This window comes from Mesocricetus auratus, unplaced genomic scaffold, assembly GCF_017639785.1.
Source record: "Mesocricetus auratus isolate SY011 unplaced genomic scaffold, BCM_Maur_2.0 Super-Scaffold_100018, whole genome shotgun sequence".
In the NCBI taxonomy this organism is placed as follows: domain Eukaryota; kingdom Metazoa; phylum Chordata; class Mammalia; order Rodentia; family Cricetidae; genus Mesocricetus; species Mesocricetus auratus.
The window spans coordinates 10,615,815-10,639,293 of NW_024429199.1; the positions used below are offsets into that span (position 1 = coordinate 10,615,815).

The 23,479-nt window shown below is 41.8% G+C and overlaps 1 long non-coding RNA gene across 1 annotated transcript in view; it reads left to right on the forward strand.

Annotated features, from left to right (window-relative positions):
• The window catches only part of LOC110341481, a 45,619-nt gene that overhangs the window by 2,446 nt on the left and 19,694 nt on the right, over positions 1-23,479 (forward strand). Inside the window, exon 2 of the long non-coding RNA XR_005881863.1 lies at positions 2,413-2,545. This is a non-coding gene — a long non-coding RNA (uncharacterized LOC110341481). The remainder of the gene's footprint in view (positions 1-2,412; positions 2,546-23,479) is intronic.

Here is a 23,479-nt window from a genome sequence, read left to right on the forward strand (position 1 = left end):
GTGTTCTAGTACTTTTTTTCATGATTGAAACTTACTAGCTTGGACAAGCAACAAGAAGGATGTAATAATGAATAAAGGTGGTTTTTAATATTAGAATAAAATACCATAATGTAGGAAAGATCAATAGTTTTTACTTACAAAACTACATAGTCCATCAAAACAAGATGGATAATACATAAGAAAAACTCCCAACAACAAAAAAAATAATTGAAAAAGTTCCACAAAAGTGATTACCAATAGATAGAGAAAGATGTATGGAGGAAATCTAAAAACCACTATAACTAGGAAATTCTGGTGTTTTAAGGACAGGTCAGTGACTACAATGTGTAAATTTTCCCACACAAGAGAAATGACAAGTTATTCAATTTTGTATGTGTTGTTATGACTCAAATGATCCTTCATAACAATTAAAATTAACAACACTTTTCTAAGCTGGATTTGAAATTCTTACTTGGTTCCTGGCACACAGAATTCATTAATCCAACAGTATCTAGAAGACAAGTGGGTTGCTTACCTAGTATGAGCCTCAATTTTCCTCACCTATGATTTGGGATTGTAACAGTGGCCATCTCAAAGATTTGTTGCAGAGATTTAATTGCTTTATATTTTGAGTACTGCATGCATGACCCACATTTGAAACACAAATATACACTAAAAATATAAAATTGTTACGCCTCACTAAGAAAAGAAAAGTAGCATTAATTGGTGTAGGGATAGGTTGTGGATCCTGTTCTATGTACATGTGTCCAAGTGGAGTAAGGTACTGTTTGCAGTCTTTTCCTGGCCATTTGTGGTTACTAATTAGCTCAGGAATTATGGTGATGTACTATTGAGAAATACTTAGCAAACTCTCCAGGGCCAGGTTAATGATAGCTTTCATGGAGGCTGTGATTCCCTGAGCTCCCTGTGTGGAAATCTCCTACCTGCACTACCAAAATAGAGGAAGGAACACTGGGAGATGTGGCTGCATAGTATGACCACCTGAGAGAGCCAGGACCCCTCATTTCAGGAGGGAGCAAGTGCAGAAAATGAATGCTACCTCAACTTTTGCCTTGAAGTTGGACCGTGGCATCCATTGAAAGAGCAGGTAAGCTGCAGAACACGGGTCTAGCACTCAGGCTACTGAAGGGCATAAAAGGCAGGACTCAGCCAACAGAGTCTTCAAGGGACATCAGTGTTTACTGGAACTGTTTGTCCTGGTGCCTTGGTCCCAGGAACTTGTAGTCAACAACTCATGTTACTGAGTTTATGACAAGCAGAAAGATCACTTACAATAGAAAAAGACAGCAGCCTTGGTAGTTCATAAAAAGTCAAAACCTCCCTTCCTTCTTTCCTTTTCAGATAATGGAGGATACACAGAACAGATAAAATTTAGATAGATAGATAGATAGATAGATAGATAGATAGATAGGCACACACACACTATATATATATACATATATATTTATATCATATACACATACGCACTATACACAAATACATACACACACACTGGACACACTACATACATATGTACATACTACACACACACATTATACACATACACACATTACACACACACCACATACACTACACACACACTACACATATACACTTACACACACACACACACACACACACACACTGTGACTGAGCTGCACTAGTTCACAAGGGAATTATTTAACAACTTAAACTGTCCCAAACATCATAGAATTAGGTCAAAATGTTCTGCGTGGCAAATGGGGTTATCTCCTGATCATGGTTAGTAGCATTTACTGAAAGAAAAAACTTTAATTATAAATTTCAATGTTTTGAGACATTTCAATACTGCAGCTACAGACTTCACATGATCTTTAAAATAATCTGTTATGAGGAGCTAGTTTAAGTTCCATTTAACAGATTGGGAGAAAGAGTCAGAGATGCTAGGGATGGCTGAATAGAATCAAAGATCTAGCTTTCACATCTGATCTACGTGACTCTAAGGACCATGCTTTTCCCACCATGCTCTTTAACATGTAAACAGAAATTAGAAAAGTATTCTTCAGATGCCATGTGAGAAGGAAGGACCTAATTATAGGAGCACTGTGTATTGTGTACAGTTGTGCTAAGATCCCCAGCAGTGACATTAGTCTGCAGTACTGTGTAAGGATAGTGGGGGGAGGAGGATGGAAGAGAAAGCTGGGTTTTGCAGTGTGGGCACTTAGGACACGTATCTAAGAACATTGGCTGGAGAATGAAGTGGTGGGTTGCTGAGTTTGGGGAGGGAATAGGAAGTGGAAGTTTTACGATCAAAGAACAAACACACCAAGATTGAAGGAGTACACACTCCAAACATGTGAATGAGGGCAAAAGAGAGGAGTGTTTCAAGTTTTGAGAGGTGAAAGAATTGATCAGTGAGTCCCACTGAAGTTGTGTCTCTCTGATTTCCTTCAGCAAAGACCTGATGTCCCGGAGTCAGGAGAGCAATCGGCTAACAGTCTGCAGCTCCTGCCACCCACAGGATGCACGTCAGTTTCTGAGCGGAGGCTGTGAAATTTCAGGATATTTCTACCGAACACAGAACATAGTAAGGGGTCCCACTCTTTCCGATGGACAGCCCCAGTAATCAGTCTGTCCCTCCCTCTGTTGGGTGGGCTGAACCCTTTACAGTCCTTGTCTGCAGTCTGACCCTTTGTTTCTCAGATCTGCTTCCTGGCTCTGACATCTTCCATGGGTCATAATCTATAACCCTGTTAGCCTGCACACTTCTTTTAGCATCTGCTTCCTGGAGTATGCAGTGTATACAGTCTGTGAAGAAGGTAAAGATAGAAAGGAATTGGGATTTTGATCATTTGTTTGAGACAGGTAGATAGAGCTCCTAGAGAATGTGGCAAAAATGTTTCTAGGGGAATGCAATTTACCAAGTATTGTGGTTTGAATGTAAACTTGCTCTCACAGGCTTCTGTGTTTGAACACATGGTCTCTAGTTGGTGGTGAAGTTTTGGAAGTGACAGATCAGTAGGAGGTGGAACCCTGATGAAGGATATAGGTCACTGAGGGTGGGCTTTAGGGTTCACGGCTCTGCCTTACTTCCTGCTTATAGAGAGAAGCCTTTTCCTTGCCAGCCGCTTTGTTTTTCCCTACCAGTCGCCTGGGCTCTGCCGCATTGTAGTCCCCAAATAACACACAAAACGTTGTATTAATTATGAAGCTGTTGGCCTTGATTGTTTCTTACTGGCTAGCTCTGACTTAAGTATTTAACCCATCTAAGTATTTCTCTTACTGGATGGACATCTTACTTCTCTGGCGGGCTACATGATGACTTCCTGTGTTCCTCCTACTCAGAGTCCTCCTGGACTCCTAGTCCCACCTATCTTACTTCCCTATTGGCCAACAGTGCTTTATTGACATATACACAGGACTTCCCCATCACCTGCTCAGCTTCTGCTTCCTGTGGATCTAATGTGACTGACTCCTTCTGCAGTGCCTTCCTTACCAAGACAGATTACAACCCCTCAAGAACTGCAAGCCCCCCCCAAAAAACAAAAAAACAAAAACTGTAATCCAGATAAACCTTGCCTCCCTGTGATTGTTAGTGTGTTACCATGAAAAACTCTGGTTATAAAGATGTGAGATGGGCCTGTAACATTCCTATAGGGAGTTATTCTCAGTTGCATTAATTGATGTTGGAAGGCCCACCTACCGTGGATGACACACATTCCTTAGGTATGGAATCCTGGGCTGTATTTTAAGAGTGCAGAGCACTGCCATGCATGCACACATGACCCTCTTCTCCTGAGTGTAGACATAGTGCAACCTTCTGCTTTAAGCCCTGATGCCTTCCTTTCCTCACCATGAGGGACTTGTCACCCAGAACTGTGAGCTGGAAGAAATCCCTTACTCCCTGCATTGCTCTGGGTGTGTTTTTATCATACCAACAGAAGAGACACCAAATGCCCACTCAGGTGGCTTCTGTTTTGGGTATCACAGCCTGATACACCAAGAAGGGAAACAAGAAATACAGCAGACAGAAAATGCAACATAGACAGAGAAAGTGGAAGCGGGAAAAAAAAAGAGTTCCTGACATTTCCACTTTCTTTTTGGTTTTACGAGACAGGGTTTCTCTGTATTGTTTTGGAGGCTGTCGGTCCAGCCTGGCCGCGAACTCACAGAGATCCACCTGCCTCTGCCTCCCAAGTGCTGGGATTAAAGGCGTGTGCCACCACTGCCCGGCAGGATGAGGGGAACGGCAGGATTAAGATGCTTCCAAACTCCACCTGGGTGTGCACAAGCCCCTGCGAAGAAGGCTGCTCCTGACTGAAGGGGCCTGGCAGCTGCTGCTCCAATTTTTAAAAGTTGCTGCTGTCAAAAGTACTTCCAGTAGTATATTGTGTTCATTGATGCCAGTAAAATTTTAATGAGTTAATTAAGAGTAATTAATTGGTTCTGATGTTACTACTCAAATAGCAAAATCATTAAGATAGCTTTCGTTGTAAAATTTACTTCCAGATAGCAGGAGAGGATTTATTCTGAGTTGTTTTGTTAAGTTTGGAAGCCAGGCATGATGGCTCACCTCAGAAATCCCTGGACTCAGGATCCTGGAACAACAGGATAGCCAGGAGTTTGAGGCAAGCCTGAGCTTCATAGTGGCTTCCAGTCATCGTTAGGTTACAGAATGAGACCTTGTCTTAAAACATTACACACACACACACACACACACACACACACACACTGACTTTAGTAAATTTCTTTTCAAGGAATTTTCAGGGCATTCTCTGCACAAAGCAAGAGTGCAGCGATCTCTGGAATTGTAAGAAACAAGCCCTAGAGGGCCTGAACTAACTCAAGGAATGGATCCTTCTGATCTATCAGAGGAGCTGGGATTTTAACAAGTGTAATAACAGACTTAGAAAGCAAAGTACAGATACAATGCTCAGGTTGTGAGGAAATAATTTCTTATCTTTTTTCCCTAGTGTGTGTGTGTGTGTGTGTGTGTGTGTGTGCCTTATAGAAAATACTCATAATTATCTGCTATAGTGATTTGAATATATTTGGCCCCCATAAGCTCACAGGGAGTGGCACTATTAGGAGGTATGGCCTCATTGGAAGAAGTCTGGTCTTGTTGGAGGAGGCTGAATGATGCACACCTTTTTAAAAAAATATTCTTTAAGTTTTATTTATTTTTATATTATGTGCATTTGGTGTTTTTGCCTGCATGTATGTCTGCAGGAGGGTATCAGATACTCTGGAACTGTTGTTACAGACAGTTGTGAGCTGTGATGTAGGTACAGGAAATTGAACCTGAGTCCTCTGGAAGAATAGCCAGTGCTCTTAACTGCTGAGCCATCTTCCTGGTCCCAGCACAAGCCTTTAATCCAGACCTTGAGGCTGCAGGGTCATAAATCTGGGCCACACCTTCTGTTGGAAATGTGTCACTGTGGGGGCGGGCTTTGAGGTCTTTTTCTCAAGCTTCACTCCATGTGATAGTCAGTCAACTTCCTGTTGCCTGCAAAATGTAGGACAGTCAGCTATTTCTCTAGCTCCAGGCCTGCCTACATGCTACTATGCTCCTTACCATGATGAACTGAACCTCTGAAACTGTAAGCTGCCACCACAATTAAATTTTTCCTTTATAAGAGTTGCCATGGTTGTGGTGTCTCTTCACAACAATAGTAAACCCTAACTAAGATATCTGGCAGAGACTATATTGTAGAGACGATAAATTGAGTAAAAACATGAAAATTAGAGACAAGGATGAAAGATGGATACTTATTACCACTGCTTTTAGCTGTGTAACTTGTTTAACTGAAGAGATTCCCCAGAAAATCGTCTTATGGTCTCTTAGATTATGGGTAATGCTCTTAGCTACTCATCTTTGATCAATGAGGCACTCATTGGAGAAGTCATTTAACCTGACACAAACTCAACCTATATATAAAGTCTAGTGTTAAGTTTAAAAATAAGCAAACGTGTAAAGATCATTTTAAAGACAAACATGCCTGTAACCCCAGTTCTTAGGAGGTTGAGGTAGGCAGTTTGCTTCATCCCAGAAATTCAAAACTAGCCTGGACCATGGAGTGGACTTGGTTTCAAACATCAAAAACAAATTATTTAAAACATATTAATTATATAACCAGAGAGGTAGGTTAGTGGGTAAATGTACTTTCCATCAGGTCTGATGATCTAAATTCAATCCCTGGAACCCATGTGGTGAAGAGAACTGACTTCCAGAAATTTTCCTCCAGCATGCATGCAACCACACATATACATATACATATACATATACATATACATATACATATACAAATAAATAGATACATTTTTCCCAAAATAATTTTCACATAATAATGATCATTAATCTGCAGCTGGGCTTTCAGACCTTTGAGACAAGGTTCTGTTACATAGCAAAAGCTGGCCTTAAACTCAAATCCTTTTACCTCACTCTCCAGTGCTGGGATTAAAGGTGTGTACCATGACGCCCAGTTTAGCAGGTTTTTTTTTTAATCTATAAGAAAGGACCTATAGATGAGTATTAAAAACCAAGAGCAGGCTTTTTTTTAATGTTCAATGTACCTTGACTCACCAATTATAAAACAATTATAATGGAAATGAGAATAGCACCTGAATATCAAATATAGTCCTCATCATAATGTTCACAGAGACCACCCGAAGTGAATTAACAAACAACAAAGCATCAAGATCTAATTCACACCTATATATATATATATATATATATATATTAATTTATCAAATAGTTCCCTAATTAAGACATTCTTAAAAACTTTCCATTGGTCTATCTCTATATAGATAACACAGCAAGGTTTTCGAATAGTAAATGTTAAATAGCACACATCTACCTTAAGAAAGTTGGGCAAGTTATTTTTGTTGTAATGATACCTGAAGGACACTGTCTTCAACTGAGGCCTAAAGCCATGGTGATTAGCGTTTAATTCCCTATTGGTACAAAGGCACACTCTCATAAAATCCCATCAAGAAGCAGCTGTAGATTCACTGAGGGTCGGGTTGTAGAGCCATACATAGAAGCTACAGGGTTTGATCAACAAGGAGGAGGAAGGAGTAAGAAGGCAGACAGAGAGGGTTTGCCTGGCAGTTGTCTAGATGTCTCTGCTGTCCTTTGAAGGTCAGTCTGAGTCTGGCCCAGAACCAAGATCTAAGTTTCAGATCATGGCAGGCTTATGAGAACAGCGTAGCCTGGAACATCTAATCCCACCCTGGCCTGCCCTAAAAAGGCCCTGAATTTGCTTGGCTCACAAGCCTGCTGCAAGCCTTACTCCCTGGGGTTGTTCTCCAGAAATTAAAGCATAGAAGAGCAATACTACATTTTCCTCAGTTTTGATTCCGGGCTTTATCACATTAATTTTTTTTAAGACGTTTCGTCTTCCCACATACCGACTCTTAGAACAGATGGCTTAAAATGTCTGCTAGGAAATGGGCTGTAGTCAGCAGATGAGTGATATATGGCCATGCTTCCCTGGCTATGATCGCCCCCAAGTACCTAACTGCTAACGTGACACCAGCACCAGGCACTTTTTTCTCCAGGGGTCACAGGCCTCCTTTCAATGGTTACAGTGTATACGGGCATTCACCTGTGAGTATACTCACTGTTAAGAGGAAAACATTATCAGCGATAAGGTGGCTTTGTTGGGACGATTGCTGGCCCCCCTGGAAAAATTGTCAGCTAAAGGAGACTATGTGGAGCTCAGATGCCTTGATCCCGGATCCAATGTTGCAAAAGGCCAGGCCTGTAGTACAGTTCCAGGGAGTAACTGAGTGAGCTGGCAGATTGCCAAGGGAGGGCATCAGTATCATCTATAAGGCAAAGGCTTGCATAGCACCCCTAACTGACACCGCCATCTAGGTAAACCCCAGGGGTGGGGAGTCCAGGGAGTCAGATTACTCTCTTGGTGGCAGAAAACTAACACTTTGAGTTTGTGGGATTTATACTGAATGTCATTTTATTTTTTTAACTTAATCTTTTTTTGTAAAGTATATTTTGATTGTATTTTCCCTCCTCCAATTCCTCACAGATCTCTCTACCCAACCAAGTTCTCTCTATCAGTGTGTGTGTGTGTGTGTGTGTGTGTGTGTGTGTGTGTGTGTGTGAGTGGGTCTTTTGAAAACACTTTTCTATTTATTTCAGTATAGTCTTTACATAATATGCATCTGTAGTTCAGTCTCCCTTAGGATGGTTTTGGCTTCCGCAGTCATTATTTCAGAAGGCCCTGCATCCTGGGTCATGCTGTATCTGTCCGTTACCTCACACCCTGGCTCCTCTACATCTGATTTTCTTAAATATAATAAGGAAATGTCACTAAGTATGAGAAGGGACAAAATATTCAATTAAAATGAATTTGATAAGCTGGGTAAAAATAAAATTAACATTATAATGTCATCTAAAGTTTCTTGCAGCTTAATACTATGTAAACAAAACTGGCATGCTCTATTCATGGATGAAAGACTTCATTTTATGTCCAGAGTACCTTTTCCATATCTTGAAAAACAATAAAAAATGATGTCTTAGAATATATTTTACAAAAAACATTCTGACAAGGCTTATTATAACTTTTCTTTCAAATTAAGCTTTTAAATCATAAAATTTCAATCCTATTACATGAACTACTAATAAACATTGATAATTATCATGAAGTGGTTTTAATTGAAATGCTTAGGACTAATACACTAATGAACTAAAATTAGGATACAGAAATAGCTTAAGATTTTTACTTTATCTTTTAAAATGTTCAGGAAGAAAGTAATATATATGAGATTCTAAATCTGACAATATAAGAATAATATACTATTAATGGCAAGACTACTAGTGTTATACAAGAAATAAAATCTTTTAATATAGAAAATTCAGAAAAAAGCAAAGAAGGGAACGAATTACAGGTAAGGGAAAGGAGAGGAGTCTAAGCAGTTAAGAGCACTTACTGCTCTTGCAGAGGACCTGAGTTCAGTTCCCAGCACCCTCATTGCACGGCTCTTAAGTGCTGTAACTCCAACTCCAGAGTCCAACACCCTCTTCTGGCTTCCCTGGGCAACTGCATTCATACACACATACCCACACAGACACAAACATATGTACATAGAATTTTTTAACGATTTTAATCAAAAAAAGGGGAACCACAGATGAGGCAATATGAGGGTCTATCCAGAATATTGTTAAAGAAAATTACAAAACTGCCTCATTTGATGGACCATGGTAGGACTGGTTAAGTTCTTAGTTCATAGAGCTTCAGCAAATACAAGCAAAGGCTGAGGATCTGGAGCTATCTCTGCTCCATAGTAGCAGAGACCACAGCAGTACTTGCTCAGACAGCCGCCAACTATGACCATGTCTGAAAAAAAACTTCATACGCTTAAGTGATTCCATCTTCCTAAGAAATACACAGGCAACTAAAGCTGTGATAAAACATGTTACGTGCTGACCTCCATGCCAACACTGTTGCATGCCCTCCCCATTTAACCTCCATTACAACATGGAAAGGGGCCGTAAGGCCCACTCTTCTCTCACCATTGAAGGTAAAGAGAGATACTGAGCTGGGTAGCAAGGGACAAATGAGCGATTCAACAACAGGTGTATCTGACTCAAGAAACAGCACTTTCAGATTAGTTCTGCTATGGAATATGACGAAGCTTTATTCGTCATTAATGATTTGGCAGGTAACATATATGGAAATAAGAAAACAAATGAATCTAACTATCAAATCACAGCTGTCTTTGTAAAAGGCCGGGAAAGTGGACCTGAGAAGGGAGCCTGAAAAGACTTCAAAATATGTAATACTTTTGAAAGCCAATGAAAACATGGGAAATTGTTAAAATTAGAAAATATAGTGTCTGGGGTTATCTGGTTTTCTCCATATATTTTTCTGCATGGTTAAAATAATTCAGTCAAAAATTAAAGAAGACAACTGGGTAGTGTTGGTGCAAGCCTTTAATCCTAGCACTCAGGAAACAGACACAGGCGGATCTCTGAGTTCGAGGCCAGTCTGGTCTACTGAGCGAGTTCAAGGACAGCCTCCAAAGCCACAGAGAAACCCTGTCTCGAAAAACAAAACAAAACAAAACAAAAAAAAGTAAAGAGGACAGCTAATGCTGAGCATATATATATTTGAATAGTTATGGAGGAACTGACATACCCAATACTTCCAGTGATAAAAAAAACTACTCCAACTCTTATGGAAAGCATTTTAACAATATGTGCCACTTCTTGCATTAAGAACAATTATATTCTGTGATTCAGAAATTTTCCTCTGAGGACACTATTACAGAGAAAACAATACCACAATATATATAGTATAAATGTACCATATCACACCTAGACCACATTGTTTAGATATAAGGTGTTAACTGTAACAACAGTCTAAAACTTTAGCTATAGATGAATCATCAGTGTTTTGCAACCTTTCAGTTATACAGCAATTTGAGTAAAGATTAAGAGGTATCATTACTTGGAAAAATCAGTATATAGAACTGCATGACCGTTAGGATTAACTCAATGAAAAAGTAAGCATAGAAAAGTCTCAAGAAGAATCCCTATAGAATGATAGGTACACACTTTATATTAAGGCAATGAGATCAATATTTTCCTTCCTTCTCGCAGACCTTTGGCCATATTGATCTGGTATATTGTTTTTATGATATTCATGTATTGCACAATACATTCCCAGGCTTTAGAAATAGAAAGATGCTGCTCAAAATAGACTGGAATGTAAGGGACATGGGGGGGCGGGACTTCCAAGAAAGTGTAGAGGCCAGTGGAAAGTGACATCCTGAACAGAAGCCATCAGTGGGTTTAGTCCAGAAAGGAGAGGGCACAGTAAGAACTAGATCTAGGAGAGGGCCTGGGAAAGCAGGCAGGCACACACTACTACAAAATGGAAATAAATCAGACATGCTCAGGAGACGGTACTTGGTGTCGTGGAATGTCATATTTTCAGTTTTCAATCTCTGAGTTTTTTAGAAATTGTGATGACGTTAAGGTTTCCACAGTCAAATTAATTCTGCCAAACAACTGCTTGAAGATTCATTGCAACATAATTATGAGTTGTGTTTCAGGCTCCAAATCCTTCGTCTAAAAATAATCACAATGACTACATCTTGGGTAAACAAAGCCATTACCTATTCTGTGCTCTGGCTATATTGGTAGTCACTTACTGGAAGACGGGTCACTTGCTAAGTAACGTCATGTTTTCAGAACACCTGCTTATCACTCTTACCATAGTGATGAATGAAATAAATCAAACACATTGAGTCTGCAGGGCACGAACACAACTTTAAAAGCTCTTTTACTATCACACGCACCTGCCCATACATCAGGAGGGGCACTTCCAAGAGAGCACTCCTAGAAGCCAACACTTCTATAAGGAGTGTGGTTTTGTATGTTTGCATAAGGGACAGACAAGCCTATGGCGAGATGCGGGGAGGCAGAGTGGGTAGTGGAACGCTCCACTGTCCCCACGTGGACCAGATGCTCTTTCCCAGCTTCCTGGGGTTAGATAAATACTTCTTGAATAATACATGACTCAACAGAACGAATGATGGTAGCTGCCATTTATCAAATGATTGCTTTGTGCCTGGGGTTTACATCCATTAACTTTAATTGTCGTGAGAATCCTGCCAAGTAAGTAACTCAAATGGCAGGGTGCTCGGTGTCCTCGGCTCACTCTTGGCTTTCAACCTTTGATATTCTGTAAGATAGAACTTCTTGAAGGCCATCTTGAGCACCGGCAAGAAACCCAGTGCTTCACCCACATCTCCATGGTTCTCGTCTTTGTTTCACATTCCATTTTTCTGTGCGAGCAAATTCCCTATGTGTCCCTTACAGGGAGCTAGCAAAGTCCTGAGTGACTGTATTCTGTTGATAAGTAATGTCAAGGATCCCAAAGCCCAGCCCCATGAGAGTGGCGATACCTTCCTTCCCTGAGTGAGGCACAGGGGATGATAAAGCCTTCCTTGGGTCTGTGTGCGAAAGCTGACAGTCTGGGCAGAAAATGTCCATCATAGCTGCCTCCCTCTGGATCTTCAGTGCCTGAAGACTGCTCCCCTACAGAGATTTCCCTACTACGATTAACTCGCTCAGCTGTAAATAATACCACTGCCTTCTTGTTTGTCTGCATTTGATAACCTCGCCTCCTTGTTCAGTATGCAGTAAAAGCAATCTTGCCCCCTTGTTCAGCTATATACCATAAACGTGTCGAACTTTTGGGGTGCTATGGCTTCTCCATCAAAAGGAATGCAACTCAGCTATCTCTGCTCTTTTGCAATGATGTTCATGTCTCTGTCATCTCTTCAGTCCTCTCTGTCCCTAGTCAGGGTTCTGGGATTCAACCCACGCAAGGACACTGCCATCCCTTTCCTGGCCCTGTGTTTACTTCCTCTTTAGATGCACCACACCACCTACTCCTCATACAGTCCTCAAAGTGTCATCCACATTGGGGAGTATCTATTTAATTCTGTAGAAGATAAGGATGGCCCATTCAGGTGTCACGAAACAACTTAATGGTGCACATCTAGACATGTGGCCAACTGCCCCCCATTCCCTTCCCCCCTCTTCTCTCCCTTTTACACTGAAGATCAAACCCAGAACTTCACACATGCTAAGCACATACTCTACCCCACCACACCCACAGGCCTGTAATCAGCTTTTGAAGCAAAGGCAGTATCCCACCATTGCCCAGACTGTTCTGAAATCCCCAGACTCAGGGATCCTCCTTCCCACCCTAGTCTCCTAAGTAGAAGGGGGACATGCTCACTCCAGGGCACTGCCTTCAAGATTCTTATGTATTATACAAAACACTATCCTCTACCTAGGGCTTCCCCTCCATACTCAAAGTGAACTCATAAAAGCATTTCCCTACATTTCAGATGTGGAGACATCAGAAGACTATAGACTGCAATAGCTTAAATACCATTTTGCTCCTCTGCCGTGTCATTACCCTCATTTTGCACAAGACCAAACAAGTTTGGTGAAATTAGAGATGCAGGGCTGAGCTTGAATTAAAAGCCTATTTTGCTTAACCCAAAAATGTAGGTTCTTTCCGCTATACCCAGATGAGTGCATGGGAGCGGTACTTATTGACGGCAGTGTGCCTGGCTCTGAGAGTGTCAGCATGAATTCATTAAGTCTTCACATGGAGAAGCATCCATTTTCTAGACACTGATATAGCAACTTGCTCAGAACTACACAGCCAACAGGGGAAGGTCGGCTGAGAACCGAAGTGGGCGTGTCTCAGGTTCTCATCAGGAGTGGTCCTCTGCCAGCCTCCAGCCATACCGCCCTCAGTCCTCTCTGGGCTACAAGCGAAGACAGTGCAGCCGGCACCCTGAAAACATGTGCTTTGGAAACTGCATTCTAAAGCCCTCCCAATGTTGGATTCATTTTGTTGACAAACCGAATTATAAACGCGGAAAGGGCTGCTTTCAAAAACAATCGTGGAATTCAGTCTTTCCCCATTTAAGGAGCTGACAGAAAATCATTCCGATTCATTTGCTCTGTCAGTCACTCGTCTGCTTGTCTTCTGGATGTCGGGTACTGTTAGGCCCTGAGCAAAGATGAATCAAGCGTGATCCTGCATGGCAGTGAAGCTTGTAGGTACTTCACAGATCAGAGAATGGGAAACCAGACTCCCCAGTGAGATACTTACTCACTTGACGATATCTGAAGCTATGGAGAGTCATGTTTTACATCTCTGTATGGGGAGAAGGAATGCGAGTTATTCTTTTTGAGAGAACAAACAGTTTTATCTCCAGCAGTAGCAAAGTTGTGATCTGAGAAGAGGGTGCTCTAAGCCTTGTTGAATGGCTGCCTGGCCAGACTCTTAAAGCGCATATATACACATCTGATGACCCAACACAGTCCCTCAGAGAGTCTCTGTCCCCTATCTGGTAGCCCGACATGTGTGGAGTTCTCTATGAAGACATAAAAAAAAAGATCAAGTGAAGCTTGTGTTGAGTATTCTTTTTAATTCTAGTTTGGGGAACTTGGAGCTGAGCTTCTAAATTACCTAACCCATTGTGTTGTTTGTGTTTTAGCATTGCTTGTTTGTGGCAGGGCCTAACACAATCCTAGGTTGTGGTGGAACTTACTATGTAAAATGGGCTGTTCTGGAACAGTGGAATCCTCCTACCTTGGCCTCCCAAGTGCTGGTGTAACAAAGTTCAAGCTCGAACCTCCAATTGAGATCTAATATTTTAATCTAAATAAATATTAAACACAAAGCACTGTCTCCTCCACTGACCCATCCTGTCAATCACCTAGTCAGAACTCCATCCCCAGGAAATCTGATTCACCTGAAGACATATCCAAGCAAGGGGAGGATGAATTGCCCCTTCATGAGGTAATGCACTTCCTCCCAGAATCCTCTTCATCGGGACAGTGACCAACAGAGCATCCATCTTGGCAGCACTGTTAATCTTATCTACTTTTTCTAAGCTAATGTCTGCTCATCTAACTAGAAAAAAATGTAATTTTTTTCTTTTCTTCTTAATTCTTTCTATCTTTTTCTTTTGGACATTGGCCAAATCCCTAAGCATTTTTGTTCAGATATCCTGGGTTTTCTTATGTATTCTCTGAAGCTCTCCCTCCCCCACCTCCTCCCACCACAGAGCTAACCTTCATTGCTGAATCTGCCTGCTCTCCTAAAAGCCTGACTTTGTTTTCTTCTTAGCCATCTCTCTCTCCCCAGCAGATGCCAAACTTCCAGCCTGTCTATCCTGTTTTCCTCCAAAACACTAGTAAGACTGCCCCTCAGCATCCCTCGGTGTCTATTTTTAAAATATTTTATTAGCAAGACTAAGGACCCCAAAAGGGAACCCCAAGTTTTCCCAGGAACACTGGTGCATGTCCCCACGCCTGGCTCTGCTCCCATTCTTTGAGAAAAATATTATGAACATGAGGAAAGGTGCTGAACTGAGTCACCATTGCTTAATAACATGATTCCCTGACAATATAAAACTTGCCATGACTCCTTTCCATTCACAGTTCTGACTTCTGACTTGACTTTGTAAGTGGACATGACCATCAGGGCAAGATGTGTGCAGTAAGTGGCAGTTAGCAGTATTTGGGCAGGAATATACCTCACCAAGTGATGCCTGGTGTTGTTGTGTAGAGACTCTAATATAGAGTTAGGACTCCAGCATGAACTGAGCTTGTGAGCTATCCTAGGGCATTACTTGTGCCCACTGAACATTTTTTTGTTTGTTTGAATTATGTTTATTTTATTTTTATAGTGAACATTTTTAGCCTCGTGTGGAAGCTGTGTACTGGTTATCTTCTTTGTATACTGAACTTAATCCAATTTCATTTAGGAAAGAGAAAAAGACCTCAATACAAGATCATGAACACCTCTTCAACTTGGGTCTGCTTCTCTATTGAGAACAGGTTGAGGTCGGGAGAGCTTTGTTCAGAGAAATGGCAGAGGTAAATCCTGAGCCTAGGTTATCTCTCCAGGCCTGCCCACAGCCCACTGTGAGTCTGGAGAGACAGAGTAGTCGCCTGGAAATAGGAAGATACAGAGAAACCAGTGACTGTCCTGCCAACATGTATTAAATCCTACCTTTTCTAATTTGACCTTCGAAATAAACTTCTGGATTGGTCAGAATAATCTTCCTATGACTCCAGCTTCAGTAACTTTTCCAGAAGGAAAAACATTTTTAATAATATTGAGTTCCTCAAGGAAATTTATATTGGTAGATAAGAAGTAAAGAAGCAAATAATCTAATCTTCTCCCTTTTAAGAAACCGAACTCTGTTCATTATATCATGTCTTATCTGAGCCAGTCAGTAAGAAATATATAACGCCTGTGGAGAGAGGAGAATAACAATGTCCCTAAATAGAACAGCTCCTCCAATTGACAGGTGTAAAAGACAACTTAGATGCCAACCTGTAGGCCTGGGATCTCTTGGGAGCTTTAAAATTATGACAAGAGGACCCAAAGTACCCTCAAGCACACTTATTTGTACCCTGAACTAGGTGGCTTGCACTGATTTGTATACCCAGTCTCTTTTTGTTGTTGTTCAGTATAGTCTGGCTTTATAAGCATTCCTGAGTCATGAGTATGTTTTTTGCCATATGTATTTCCTCAGTAAACTCCTACCACAAGTTTTAGTATGTATGTTGTTAAAAACTAGATCACAGTTGGAAATTGGGGACCATCTGTTCAAGGCTAAAATAAAGAAAACTCAGCAATACAGGGATAGGAAATAATTACTTTAACACACATTTTACATCCATCCCTGTTTTTCTATTTTAAAGTTGTATATCTAATCAATGCCTTTTGTTTTTCCTGTTGGATGGCCACTAATTATCTGGCTTATTATGTGTAGTCAGATCATTGATTCTCAGAAAAACTACCCTGTGGCTATTGCACAGCCCAACTCCCTCCAAGATGATGTCATCCTCAGGAGTCAAGTTTCTGGCTAGGGGGACTGATTTTGCTGAAGAGAAGTAAATAAATGAGAAGCAAAACCATGCAACGTTAAAGAGGCATTCAAATTTACACAGCATATGAGTAACAGATAATCTCAGCTATGAAGTGTGTCTTAAAAATGAAACATCGGGTCAAACTGACCTAGGCGATTGAAGCAGTAAACAACACAGAGAAAAGCTGTCAGCAACATCATCTAGGAACAGAGGTAAGGACAGCCTCCCCGTCTGCCCCAAAGGGACAGCTGTTCCCTTCTCTCAAAGCAAACCGTGCCCAGCGTGTCTGGGCTTCCCACTTGCTTACCAGCTCAGATCTGCTTTTGAGGAGTAAGCCAGACACACAGCCGCTGGTGATTACAGTGACTTCAAAACCAGAATCAAGTCCGACAGGCCCCGCTTGAGATCTGCTTTCCGGCTCTGGCAACCTTCCACTCTGTGTCCACCTAGCCACCCCCGGCCCTTCCTCGTGTTTGATTCTTTGTTAGATGAAACCTGGGGACAATGGAGAGCCTCTGGGAAAGAAATCAAATGTTTCCTTCGGGAAATATTACCTATTTTAAACTGCTAACCCAGAATCTGTAAATATTTTCTTTACCAATCCCTCTCCTGGCAGCAATCACTATGGAAAAAAAATAGTTTTCCAAATCAGAATTTCAAGTCTCCTGGTGGTGAATTACCAAGGGACTTTATACCTGCAACTGACCCAGGCTTTGACTTTTGGGGACAAACCATACTCACCACCTAAACCAAACTCACAATTTCACGTAGTGTTGACGTTTAGAGGCAATGTTATAGCTACACTATTTGGTTCACTGCAGTAGAGCTGTACACAGACATGTGACCTCGGTCCAGGCCCCTCATCTCTCTGGGCCACATCTACTCCTAATCCATTAAAATGAAAAGAATATACAAACTATCATTAAGTTTCCTGACACATCCAACCGCACTCATTTTAGAAATAACAGGCGTGTGTGCTGTGTGTGTTGTAACAGTGTTTCAGCAGACAAAGTACTTGAAACAAGTAAGAGTGGTCCTGTATGATGAGAATGGATAGAACAATTCTTAGGGACAGTGACATTGTGCCTGTCACAATGTCATAGCCATCACATCACTCATGTTTGCGGTGCTATTGGTGTAAACAGAACCACCACACTGATAACCATAGAAGTACAATATAAACAGTTATGCATGGCATATAATACCAGACAATGAACAACTATTTCCTAGTTCATCTTATTACCACATCATATGCTTTATCATTATCTCAGAACATGTGCCCCCTACTTACACATATTTTTACGTTTACTTAATGTTACTTGTATGTGAGTGTGTGTGTATGAGAGAGAGAGAGAGAGAGAGAGAGAGAGAGAGAGAGAGAGAGAGAGAGAGAGAGAGATTAAAGAGAGGCCATGAAATTGAGACAGAAAAGGGTAGAAAAAGGAAAGGAAGATGGTGTAACTGTATTTTAATTTCAAACAGTAAAAACAATTCCAAGTTCATCAAGCCATATTGTTAGGCCACCGGCAGCCTCAGATGTCTTGTCTACCAGGTCCCTCCATTGCATAAGATGCTTCCTTGAGGGGTGCCTGTCCCATCAGGGTTTGTGCAGGCCTGCACACTCCACACTGTTCACACGATGACAGAAGGGCCTGTCCGTAAATTCTTGGAGTGCAGCCTTGCTACTCACTCAGCCACACATAGCTGGACTAAGTAGAAAATTAAAGGGATAGAGAATCACAATGGAACCGTGGATATAGCCATTAGATACTTTACAGCTCCTCACTCCCTCTGCTGTAAGTCACACAGTTATCAAGAGGCTCGGCACTCCCTTCCATCCAAGTACACAGAGTATCTCTCCACCTAGGACTCTGTAGGGCTTGACCATCTGGCCTGCTATTAGCAAACTGAAGTCATATGTGATGCAAGCAGAGGGGTTGTTTGTTTTTATGTCTTTAGGCAAGAGTTCACTCGGTAGCCTGAGTTGCCCTGGAATTCAGTATGTATCCCAGAATAGCCTCAAACTTATACAAATCCTTATGCTTCATCTTCCTGAATGCCTGAGTTACAACTGTGGGCTGCCATGTCCTGCAGTGGAGGCAGCTTCTTCTTCTTTTTTTAATCTACTGAATAGCTACTGATTTAAAAATGGGGAGAGAAAATAGAGAGCTGACCAAAACCTTGAAATAAAAGTATTTGCTGCATTAAGCTTCTAAAATCCATGCGTGGTTGTTACTTAGTACTATTAAAACAGAAACCTGATGGTACAATAAAACCCCGTGCCCCCTTTGCATGCATTTTATCCAACAGTATGTGTGCGGACCTCAACGTCTTTCAAGGTTATTGAACTGTGTTGGAACCATCTAAATGGCTTAGGTTGTCTATGGAAATAAACTAATTGATAGGAAATATGTTCTCATTTGGCACCACCACCTGGACTGCTGCTGGTGCTGAGACTGTCACACAATCAGTAATGAGTTTAGTAAACTTTCCTGTGAAAAGAGAGGTGTGCCTGCAGCATGTATGGAGTGATGACTCATGAAACTGTTGCACTGGCCATAAAGACAGTTGTCATAATGTTTTCCCATGAGGTCTTTGTGTCAGCCAATTAGGGACATTTCTCACGGGGTTCAATAATCTGGAAGGGGAAATTATTTTTGTCCAGGACAACTGAGTGGTTCACATCTTCTAGACACTGTCTATAATGGGGTCAAGCTTCTAAAAATGGCTTTGAAAATCAAAACCAAAGATTCAGTGCTAACTAACAAGTGCACTTGAGTTACTTTGCAAGTTGCATTTTATTTACAAAATTCCCTCATGACTTCATTTGCCATTTTTCAATTTGGTTTTTTCCTATTTTCCTTATGTTTTGTTTCTACTGCTGTCTTTAAAGGATGGGATGGGGGGAGTTGAGGCAGGGTCTCCTTCTGCAGCCAGGCTGGCCTGGAAATCACTATGTATCCCAGACTGGGCTCAAACTTGGAGCCAATGCTCCTGCCTCAACATTCCAAGTGTACAAATTTCAGGCATGAGCCACCACACCTAGTTCATAACATTATTATTATGTAAGTATTCACTTCAATCTTTTTAGCAACAGACCTAAGAGTACATAAAATTCTGCTTGGTAAAAAGAAAAAATGCAATTTTAATTAGTATAATGAAGACAAGAGTACAATTTTATAGCTCATCCATCCACTCCTAATCAAGAAATATTTAAGGATGAAAGCTGTATTTCTTAAAACTGTTTTAAAAATAGGTTTGCTGAAAGCGGTGGCACATACCTTTAATCTCAACACTTGGGAGGCAGAGGTAGGGGAATCTCTATGAGTTCAAGGGCATTTTCTTAGTGATTGGCGGGGGAGGGCCCAGCTCCCTGTGGGTGGTACCTTCCCTGGGCTGGTGGTCCTGGGTTCTATAAGAAAGCAGACTGAGCAATCCATGGGAAGCAAACCAGTAAGCAGCATCCCCCCATAGCCTCTGTATCAGCTCCTGTCTCTGGGATCCTACCCTGTTTGGGTTCCTGTCCTGACTTCCTTCAGTGATGGACTGTGATGTGGAAGTGTAAGCCAAATAAACCCTTTCCTCCCCAATTTGATTTTGTTCATGTTGTTTCATGATAACAATGATGACCTAACTAAGACAGCTATGTAGTGCCCATATTTTTAATTCAGTAAGTCACTGACACTAACACTGCTTATGCATCTTTGTTGTGAACATCCACATTTCAAGTCCCTTGACTAATTACTCAGAAATAGTATTGCTTCTATCATATTGAAACCCTGTTTTAGTAACCTTCAGACTATTTTTCCTACAGTGCTGTACTAGTTTACTTTCCTACCAATGGCATTCAGGGTTCTCTTTGACATCATTCGCCATTTTGAGTCATCTGGCAGGTGTAAGCTTCTTGTGGTTTCAATTTGCACTTCCCCCACAGTTAGAGATGTGAGCATTCCATCACACGTCTAGATCATTCATTGATTAATTGTGTGCTTTCAGCTTTTTCTTAAGTCAGGTTTTGCTTTGTAGCTCAGGTTAGGCTACACGTGTATGCCATCACTTCTGACAAGCATGTCTTTATTGAGTTTTTTTTTTTTTTTACTAAGAAGACTGTGCAGTTTCTTTGTTTCACATTTTATCGAAGGAGAACACTAAGCCATAACCCAGGAAGTCTGTATTCCCTTCTAAGGCATGTGGCTTTGGTCAAATTAGTCTCCCTGAGCCCCAAGTTCCTCACCTGATTAAAAAGAATGTAGGAAATCTTGATGAGATATGGCTCTAGAAAGGAGTAGAGTGGAAGGGAAAAATGTTAGACAGATATAATAAGCTTTTTTTCTAACAGAGCTAACATTAGGTACCTAGAACTGTGGTATTATATTGTTTATGATATAATAAAATTCGCTTGAAGATCACAATGCGAAGCCAGCCACACCAGTTAGCAATCGAGCTGAGCAGTGGTGTCACATACCTCTAATCCCAGGACTCAGGAGACAGATGCAGATGGATCTCTTTGAGTTTATGGCTACCCACCCAGGTTTATATGAGAGTGAATCAATCTAAAAGAGAAACAGAGCTCACACTTTTAACCCCTGCACTAGAGAGAATACAAGGAGCTCAGTGCAGTCTCAGGAGCAGTCTGAGATTTGGTGAAGAGCAGTACAGTCTGGAGATGCAATCCGAGGTTCGGTGGATGTCCCCTTTAGTCTGAGCATTGGTAGAGGTGAGAGCTCTCTGGTGGCTAGCCACTTTGCTTCTCTGATCTTCAACTTGAACCCCAATATCTTCTCTGGGTTTATATTATTCGTGCTACATAGAACAGAAGCTACAAGCCACACTGCACAGTATTGAAGATGGTTAGTTGTATCAATCTAGTGGGGAGTTGGGAAATGATAAGGTAAGTGCCTTGGATATCTGGCCTTTGTAGGCCAGAACAGTGACCAGCTAATCTCATTATCATCCATGTGACTAACTACCACGTGGTTACTGGTGAATCTCACCCTATAGCATTGGCGTCTTCCTGATATTTCATGTGTGTTTTCATCCATCTGCCAAGCATTCCCTAAATTGAGGTGACTCCAGATAAGAACTCATTCCAGTCACTGATGACCCTGCTTCTCCTCCAGTTCCCTGTCTTCTCCAGTGACACCAAAATGTATTCTTTGTGCCAAGCCATAGACTTAGGAGATAGAGATAATACCTACCATGCCAACCAACTATACATTTCACCAATATTGCCTCTAAATACATTCATTTATTGATCTCTTTTTCTCTACTTCCTGTCACCATATTTACTCCGATTCCAAATATTCCTCCGCTCACTTGTGTGTGTCTTTACCTGTGTGTAGGTACACATGCATACACAGGCATGTGGAGGCCAGAGGCCAGCCTCAGTGTTGTTCTTTAGGAAGACTATCCTCTTTTTGTTTTTGTCTTTTCAAGACAGGGCTTCTCTGTGTTGCCCTGGCTGTCCTAGAACGAGCTGTGTAGACCAGGCTGGCCTTGAACTCAGAGATCCGCCTGCCTCTGCCTCCCAAGTGCTGGAATTAAAGGCGTGCGTCACCATTGCTCAGCACACTATTCCCTTTTTATGTTTGATTTTTGCCAGAGTCTTTCACTGGCCTGAGTTGGCTAGGCTGGCTAGAGTAAACCTCCTGCCTCTGACTTTCCAGCACTAAGATTACAGATATGTGCCAGTGCACTCGGCATTTTCAGGGGTCAAACTCAATTATCATACTTCTAGGCAAGTACTTTACTGACTGAACTGTCTTCTTAGGCGCCTAGAGTACAGCTTTTTCCTGCCTCCCCACCCCCATTGTTTTGAGGGGACGTGGCATGCCACCACAAGCATGTGAAGGTCAAGGGACAATTTGAGGGGCATGGTTTTTTCCTTTCACCATTCAGATTCTGGAGATTGAACTCAGGTTATCAGATGGGATAGCAAATACCCTTAACCACTGAGCCATCTCACCAATCCCAGACATTTCTTGCTCACACTGTTATAAGAACCCCCTAATTGATCTCCTGGTCTTCCATTTTGTACCCTTATACTTATCACCCAGTTACTTCCCTGCTAAATGCTGTCCCTAGCTTGAGCACAAACTCTGTTACATGGACCAACACACTCACTCAAGGACACTTTGTAGTCTGTACGGAAAACAACTCGTCAACTGCAGCAGAGTGTTCCCCGTGGTCAGCAGCACCTACGCATGGATGAAGCATGGGTGGGCAGACAGAGAAAAGACACAGGCTGTGACAGGCTCTGCGCCTCCCTGGGGCAGCTCTGGAGCTACATGGCCCCCGTTTACAGACTATTGGTCACGCTTTGGAGGAACTTTGATCTGATAGAAGTGAGATCACAGTGACATTACATTCTGCAAGCATCTTCTAGGGTCACTCCCAGAAGCTGCATAAAGAAGCCCTTCATTTAAGGGAAGACCAGGCAGCCCCTCAGAGGCTCCCTACACACCCACGGCCAGCATGCACGCGTCCTTTATGCCTCCAGCAGCCTCTGCATTTAGTTGGTCACACACACGGCTCAGCACATCTAGTGTTGGGGGACATCCGATCACACTGTGAACCCCGAGTCTGCGTGTGTGTTAATTAAATAAAATTAACCTTGGGTCAGGAGGCTGAGTTAGCAACTAGTTAACAGAAAGTCATCATAAGAGCTTCAGGGGACATCTGGAAGCGATAGAGATGCACCGGAAGTAGCAGGGAGGGGTTTGGAGTGGCCAGGCTTTCTTTGGTTTGGTGGAACAGAAGGAAGGCTCTTTTAGAGCAATGAGAGATAGGTAGCTAGATGTTTTTCAACCTCTCTGAACCAGCAGGTTTTCATCCCAGCCTTTGGTTCCCGAGCTTTATTTATAAACAGAACGGTAGAGATTTAGTTAAAGCTACATTCAGCAGCAGCGACAGAGCAGATGCCCGCAGGAAGGGAATTCCCACCAGGCTGCAGCCTGAGTGGCCAGGCTGCTGCTAGAGAAACAGATCAGTTATCTGAGGAGTTGCAACTGTTGGCTGAAATGGCAGTAAACTAAAGAGCAGCCATAGCGCTGAATATAAAACAACACTTTAGTTTAT